Source organism: Cebus imitator, unplaced genomic scaffold (genome assembly GCF_001604975.1).
Source record: "Cebus imitator isolate Cc_AM_T3 unplaced genomic scaffold, Cebus_imitator-1.0 Scaffold652, whole genome shotgun sequence".
Taxonomy (NCBI): Eukaryota; Metazoa; Chordata; class Mammalia; order Primates; family Cebidae; genus Cebus; species Cebus imitator.
Window position 1 is genome coordinate 107,544 of NW_016107967.1, and position 8,744 is coordinate 116,287.

Below are 8,744 nucleotides of genomic sequence, written 5' to 3' on the forward strand. Positions count from 1 at the left end.
GTAGAGACGGGGTTTCACCATGTTGACCAGGATGGTCTCGATCTCTTGACCTCGTGATCCACCCGCCTCGGCCTCCCAAAGTGCTGGGATTACAGGCTTGAGCCACCACGCCCGGCCTAGATGATGTTTTCACATCTGACATCTACAGCTGCAACTACCAGTAGATGCAGCCTAACTCATAGCTAGATAAACAAAAAACCTCACACTAAATGCCTACTTACCTTGTTCCTTTTATACATTACATCATGTACAGCTTTCAACAACAAATTATAGGGCACACTAAAAGACAAAACAAACAAAACCCACACACTCTTAATGGATAAAGCAAGTAGAAGAACCAGACCCAGTTATGGCAAAGACTGTCAAATTAGAGACACAGGGAATTTAAAATAACTGTGGGCTAAGTGTGGTGGGTCACACCTGTAATCCAGCACTTTGGGAGGCCAAGGCAGGTGGATTGCTTGAGCCCAGGGGTTCAAGACTGGGCTGGGCAACATGACGCAACCCCATCTCTACAGAAATACAAAAATTAGCCAGGCATGATGGCGCTTGCCTGTAGTCTCAGCTGCACAGGAGTCTGAGGCGGGCCTTAAGCCCAGGATGTCAAGGCTGTAGTGAGTCAAGATTACACCAGTGCACTCCAGCCTAGGGACAGACCAAGACCCTGTCTTAAATAAATAAATAAAGGTAAGGTGTGGTGGCTCATGCCTGTAATCCCAGCACTTTGGGAGGCCAGGGTGGACAGATCACCTGAGGTCAGACAGAAGTTTGAGACCAGCCTGGCCAACATGATGAAACCCTGTTTCTAGTAAAAACAAAAAAATTAGCTGGATATAGCGATATATGCCTATAATCCCAGCTACTTGGGAGGCTGACGCAGGAGAATTGCTTGAACCCAGGAGTTGGAGGTTGCAGTGAGCTAAGATAGTGCCACTGCACTCCAGCCTGGGTGACAGAGTGAGATTCCATCTCTAAATTAATTAATTGTTTAATTAAATAAGTGATTAATATGCTAAGAGCTCTAATGGAAAAAATACTAGAAATCAAAAACAATCTTTTGGCTTCCCTGAACCAAATTGGAAGAAGAAGAATTGTCTTGGGACACACATAAAATACACTAAAATTAATGATAGCTAATGAGCTAAAAAAATTTTTAAAAATAACAAAAAAACTCATGATGTTTTAATAAAGTTTATGAATTTGTGTTGGGCCACCTGTGGCCTGCGGGCAGTCAGTTGGACAAGTAGCTTGCTGTAATAAGAATGAAGAATGCCTTTTGATGGGCTTAGACATAGGAAAGGAAAGAATTAGTGACCTTGAAGATATGTCTATTGAAATGCCCCAAACTGAAAAGTGAAGAGAAAAAAAGAAAATATAGTTTTACCTTAATGAACATTCAGGCATGAAATGCTACACTAATGGCCCCCAATAATTCATGCCTCCTCAGTATTCATTTAGCCTCAACCCACAATAACTTTGGCCAAGAAGACATCAGCAAACATGACCCAGGTAGAATCCTGATAGCCCTTACACTGTAGGACTTGCCTTCTAGGAGTGTGGCCCTGAGATGGCATGTGAAAAAAAGCCAGGCTAGTCTCCATCAGGATGAAAGACCATAAAGAGGCAGGCCAGTGCAGTCATCCCACCAAACCCAGCCCCAGGTAACCAACGAGCTGAGTGCAGTCACATGAATAACCTAGTCAAAACAGCAGAAACTGCCCAGTCAACCCACTGAATCATGAGAAATAAAATGATTCTAGTTGTAAGCCAGTAAATTTTAGGTTCATTCGTTATACAACAATAATCGCAAGAAAGAAAATAGTATTCTGCATTGCTTCATGAGCCAAATATGAATGAATTTACAAAGATGGAAGTGTTGACGCTGACGAAAACATATGTTTGGGCAGTTCAGGCATGAGTGGATAGGAAAGGGATAGAAATGTAGAGAAGCAGAAGGTGTTTAAAAGTATATGCATACTGACACTCACAACTTTAATCATGTCCTCTAGGAAGAAGGTACACATGAAAGAATTGACTGCTAAAGAAAATAATTAGAAAGTATTTTTGTGTTTTATGCCTATTGATAGCTAGTAATTTCCTCCAGATCTCTCCAAGTTGAGCAACATGTATTTAATAATACCTACCTAATCTAATGAACTTTTCTTTTAAAATCACGTTTCAGCAAAAATAACCTATCTTGCAATTTAGGACTAAAAACATCTCTTCTCACCTTTGGTTTTAAAGTAGTTAAGCATCTTTGATCCATGTCCCATAACTAAGCAATTTTGCTCCCTTGTCTCTTTTTTTTTCCTACTGAAATGACCACTGGTTTCCCTCTCAGAGAGGTAAGATCTCCAACATGGAAAATTAAGTGCACTAAGTAATAAGTCAAGCTTTCCCATTTAGCTCATTTATACAACATTGTTCACTTTAGAACCCAAGGGTGTTTTTTTTATTATTATTAATCCAGAGGATGACAGCTGAAACATAATTGCACATAACTTCAGGAAAGTTTACCACCCTAATGCAACTCAAAAGGAACACTTACCATTAAATTGAACTTCACAAGCAATAACACCTAATGCAGTTTGTTTTTATGGGAGCTGTATGGATTTCTTTTATTGTTTCCCTTTGTATTATTTTTCATATGCATTTGCAATGGCTTTTTGCTATTCCTTCATTAGAGGCTTTTGTGAATTAAGGATAGAAAAGCAGTTAACAAAAACTACTCAGTTCTTCAAAAAATCAAACACAAAGTTAGGATATGACTCATAAATTCCACTCCTAGGTATATTCCCAAGAGAACAGAAAACATGTTGACATAAAAAACTTGTATATGAATGTTCATAGCAGCATTATTCATAATAGCCCAAAAAGTGGAAACAGACCAAATGTCTACCAATTGATGATACAATGGAATATTATTCAGTCACAAAACCATGAAACGTGCAACAATGTGATGAACCATGCAAAACTATTCTAAGTGAATATACCTAGACACAAAAGGCCACATATTGTCCAACTCCATTGATATGAAAGGTCCAGAATAGGCAACTTCATAGAGGTAGAAAGGACAGTAGCGGTTACCAGGGGCTGGAGGACGGAAGAAATGGGAAATAACTGCTCTTGGATGTGGGGTTTGTTTTTGTGGTGATGAATATATTCTGGAATTGGTGTCAGTTGCACAACCTTGTCAATGTACTAAAAACCACTGAATTGTACACTTTAAATGGTGGGTTTTGTGATATGTGAATTATATACCAATTTAACACAAAAGAAGAGACATAAAAACTACTCACATTCTAAATTTATAACTGGGAAGTAGGTTGACAGAACTTGAACCAGGGTTCCAAGCATCTTCATTTATTCCAAAAAAGAAATTAGAACTTCCATTAAAAACTGCTTATGGGGCCAATGTGATGGCTTACGCCTGTAATCCCAGCACTTTAGGAGGCCAAGGCAGGTGGATCACTGAGATTGGGAGTTTGAAACCAGCTTGGCCAACATGGCAAAACTCTGTCTCTACTAAAAATATAAAAATTAGCCAGGTGTGGTGGCACACAGTTGTAATCCCAGCTACTTGGGAGGCTGAGGCGGGAGCATCACTTGAAGGAGGCAGAGGTTGCAGTTAGCTGAGATAGCACCACTGTACTGCTTTGTAGTTACAAAGCACTTTTATAATTCATTGGAAGTTAAGTACTAGTGTGTGGTAATTGCCTCACCGAATCTGTGCAGTAGATGATATTGTTTGGTATTGTTACTCTAATTCTACAGATGAGGAAACATTCCATTATATTTTCATTTTTGTATCCTTCAGCATCTCCAGGTCAAGGTTTTGTCTCTCTTTCATCTGTGTAAAAGGCATACAGTGTATATTCACTAAATGTTTAGATGAATGAATACACAAACTAAGGCTCAGGGGGGTCAAGGGATTACTAGAGATCAAAGCAGTGTTAAGTACATACCTTTGGCATTCAAATCCCATGTGTTTTTCATAATACCATATTTACAAGTCTCCTGTGTTCCCTGCACATTTGTTCAAGCCTCATTATATAAGCTTATATCATGTTATTATTCAAAGCCCAAATGGATGTTTTCCACAGTAATCATTGACATGGTATATTATAAGACCTCAAGGAAAGCTTAAATTATACAACTGCACAAATTTGTTATTTACTCCTAAACCTTCAGTTTAGTAAAGCAGACATCTACTAAGTGCCTACTGTGTGCCAGCCACTATACTGTATTCCCCAGGAATAGAGCATGAAAATGAATAATTAGCTTGACTGGAATCACCTAAGCAGCTTTATTAATGAAACTCCTTTCTGTCTACTGCATGTTTCATCACTCATCCTGTCAGCTATCTATAAACTGAGTTCAGATGTAATTCAAAATATGCCAGAGGAGTAACAGTCAGGCAGTGAATCCTTTATTTGCAATCATAACTCAACTTTCAGGAAAAGAGGACAACCATTGTTTTAAGAAGTTTTCCATAAACAGTGATGATCCTAACTTCCAAAATCTAAGAACTCAGCATTTAAGCATGCAGCCTCACAAATTCCCCATATACTATTCACTTAGGATAATTTAAGATCTTTCTTTCTGGAGCCACATTCTAGAGCACCTGTACCACCACATACTTTTAAAAGGTATTAACCACTTCTCTCATGGTTTATGGCTTTCAGTGAAGACAGCTTATTTCTTATCCATACGCTGAGCACTAATTAGGACTGTTTTAAAAACCAGGAGCATTTATATAGTGACACTAAAGTAACATAGGTCTTGCATTTGTAATTTTATCACGAAATCCACTCACATTGAAAACTAGATTTTCCCAAAGTCCAAGTAAAATGGTGTGCCTTAGCTGTATAGTCCAGGAGATGATTTTACCATCAGGCAAAGACCAGCTGCTTTGTTCTTTTTTTCTGTGTGGGTAACCATCCATTTAATTAAAATCAACAAATTTTAAAACAGAAAAATAAGAGGATAAGCTGTGTGATTTAACAAGTATCTTAAATGTCAAGTGACAATAGCCTAAAACTTCTCCAAATTTTAAAATTAAATGTTAATATTTTTATTCTTCTCAGTCATAATATCTTTTGGCTTTTTTTATATTCAAAATCTATTTTGTCCTTTTTTGTTTTCACTTCTGAATTCTGGGGTCAAATTATAATATGGTATTGTACAATTAAGTTTATTCTGTTAACAATAAATAGCCTCTTACCAATTACTGTACTCTATATATAGAAATTAGTTATCCAAATAGCTAAATACTTAAGCAGTTAATTTAAATGTTAAAAATCATCACTGCTGTAATACATTTCATCACTTCCTTTCTTTGTCCAATATTCTAGCTTAGTTGATAACCTGTATTTAAAAGGTGATCCCTGGGATATTACTGGAAATTATTCTAATACAATAACTATGATCTTCTGTTATCCAGAATGTTCAGGGCATTGGGTGCTCAGATCAAAACAAATATTTAAATAAGAAGTCATTAAAATCACCTTATTTTTTTAATTGATGTCTATAGAATTACAATATGTATGTGCAACATCTAACATACATATCCTTTTCTAAAAGTTTACATGTCAGTTGTTTGATACATGGAACATCTTTTTTGTACATATTTAAACATATCAAGGAAATAATTGCATTATCAGAGTGACCATAAATACCAATGTAATTGCTAGACTTTTTCCTGGCTAGACCATCTGATCTGATAGACATTTATAATGAGCCTTATCATATTAAATAAAACAAATTATTACTCCAAGTTGGCATTTGGAAACAAGGGACTATGATAATTGTATAGCTGGGAAGATTTTAATAGATACATCAGCCTGGTGATGTGGCTCACACCTATAATCCCAGCTACTCAGCAGGCTGAGGCAGGAGGATCACTTGTGCCCCAGAGCTTGAAACCAGCCTGGGCAAGATAATGAGACCCCTTTCCTTAAAAAATTTTAAAAATAAAAATAGCCAGATAAGATGTCATGTGCCTATATTCCCAGCTACTCTGGAGATTAGGCGAGAGGATCCCTTGAGCCCAGGAGTTCAAGGCTGCAGTAAACTAGGATCACACCACTGTACACTATACTCCAGCCTGGGTGACAGAGTAAGATCCCCATCTCTGTTTAAAAACAAAAAAAGAAGAAGAAGAAGTTGTATGAGAAACCCTATTAGCAATGCAATTAAAGTAGACTAGCAGCAAAGGAAAGCAAGTGATAGTGTGTTTTTTAATTATTAATTTTATCACTTATCCAAAAGGCTTGAACCAATACTGATTACTCTGATAATTTTTGTATGAGAAAACAAACATATCAATACCTGGAACATAGTCTTTCTCCATCCCATCCTGCTACAAGGAAGAAGAATTTCATATCAGTCACCTAATGGGCAAAGAACACATTGATTAGGGAATATCTGTCACTTTTAGTTGAAAGACTCAAGACAGCTATTCCCATATAACAAAATATGATTCTCTTAGGCAGCTAGAAAATTAGAAACAGACCATTAAAATGTACATGGCCAATTAGTAAGAGGAAGTGCCACTGGCCAAATCATTTGTAGGTTAAAGTCCCTATGTAATGAAATATATTTAATATTAAAGCTATCTGTGAATATATTTTTCTTTCAAAGTCTTCACTTTTCTTAACTTCTATCATTCCTGTTATCATCCAGCTTGCCATTCTCAAAATTACTTATCTTCCTCACAAAAAAAACTATTATCTTCTGTCTGATACTCTTACTCATATTTTCTTATTCAAAAATATATTACAATCACACCAGGTGGAACAAAACCATGGTGTTTCTCTTAGAATCCCCCTACAAGTAATGAGAATAGTCCTGAAATTTTCACTCTGCCAAGTGTAACCTTTTTAACTATCTAGAATGAGCCAGAGAACTTGAGCTTAGTAGTGTAGGTCACAGGCTAGTCCATAGCCACAGTGTCTTTTTCATAATCTTACCTGCAGGGATATAACTAGATTAAACTCTTCCTCAGCAAATTAGCATCCTTCATTGAAGATCAACAACCAGGCTCAATCCCCAGAGAACTGCATAAACAGCCCAGGCTTTAGGTCAGTTGGAACCTCCCAAAGCCCAACCTGTGCTCAGTGAGCTCAGATGCCACACCCATGAAGCACAGCCTGGATTTGTAAACATAAGCCAGGCACGGTGGCACACACCTGTACTCCGAGCTACTTAGGAGGCTGAGACAGAAGAATCCCTTGAGTCTGAGGCTTCAGTGCTCTACAGTCACACCTGTGACTAACCACTGCACTCCTACCTGAGCCACACAGCAAGACCACATCCCAAAAAAACTGCTACAAACATGCCATGGTAGCTGGAACCTTTGACTGGGTATACAATGTTACTGATTCCCAGAACATGTATCATAGGACCCCACAAATAGGATAGAGAGGCAAGGAATAACAGGAGCAACTGGCATTGGAGAGGTTGCTCCATGTCATTAGAAGTTCTTTTCTATATAAGACAAATACCACACTTCTTTTCTTCTGAAGACAGTATCTTGGATGGTGATGATAAAGGCTAAAGGGCATGTGATTTGGAATTAGGCTGCTAAAATTAAATCCCAGCTCTATGTAATGAAATATATTAACATTAAAGCTATCTATAAATATATTTTTACTTCAAGGTCATAGCTTCACTTTTCTTAAATGTCTTTTAATTAAAATTAAAATAATTTCTTTTAATTAATTAAATCAAATGTTTTATGTGGTTAATTTAATTAAAATTTAGATTTAATTTTTTTACTTTTGGCACATTGTAAGCATTCAAAACCTGCCAAATCTTTTATTACTTCTTATAGAAAATCTTCTAATTTTTATACTTTATGCTCTCTTGGTGTTCTTTGTCTCCATTTTAATTAATGTCAATATAGTATTGTTTCAGATGCCGTGATTATCAGATACGATGGCAGATTGTTTCAGATATTGTTAATCATCAATTTAAGATTAACAAATACTTCTTGGAACAATTTTCTCTTCGAATTACATAAAACATTGATTATTTGAATGTGTCCTTTTATTTTCATAGAGAGATCATTTTTCCTCAACTCAGGCAGTGCAAGAAGAGTTGCAGGTATTACCATTAGATAACAATTCCTTGTGGTTTAAGACCTTTCACTGAGGCTGGGTGCAGTGGCTCATGCCTGTAATCCCAGCAGTTTGGGAGACTGAGGCAGGTGGATTACCCAAAGTTTGGCGTTTGAGACCAGCTTGGCCAACATGGTGAAACAATAGAGAAGCACAGGAATCAAAAGTTGGTTCTTTGAAAAGATCAACAAAATTGACATTCTATTAGCTAGACTGAGTTTAAAAAAAAGAGAAAAGGCAAATAACTAAAATCAGAAATGAACAACGGGACTTTGCTACTGACCTTATAGAAATTTAAAGGATTATAAGATAACAGTATGAACAACTGCATATCAACAAATTAGACAATCTAGGCCAGGCACAGTGGCTCACACCTGTAATCCCAACACTTTGGGAGGCCAAGGCATGAAGATTGCTTGAGGCTAGAAGTTTGAGATCAGCCTAGGCAACACAGTGAGTCCTTGTCTCTACAAAAAAATTAAAAATTAGCCAAGTGTGGTGGCATGCACCTGTAGTCCTAGCTACTCAGGAGGCTTAAGCCCAGGAGTTCAAGGCTGCAGTGAGCAATGATTTTGCCACTACACTCCAGCCTGTGTGGTAGAGCAAGACCCTGTCTCAAAAAAA

General features: G+C 37.2%; 1 protein-coding gene across 1 annotated transcript in view; it reads left to right on the top strand.

Annotated features, from left to right (window-relative positions):
- The window catches only part of ITFG1 (integrin alpha FG-GAP repeat containing 1), a gene marked incomplete at its 5' end in the record, with an annotated part of 101,875 nt that overhangs the window by 76,092 nt on the left and 17,039 nt on the right, over window positions 1-8,744 (top strand). The gene's annotated exons all lie outside the window — the stretch shown is intronic.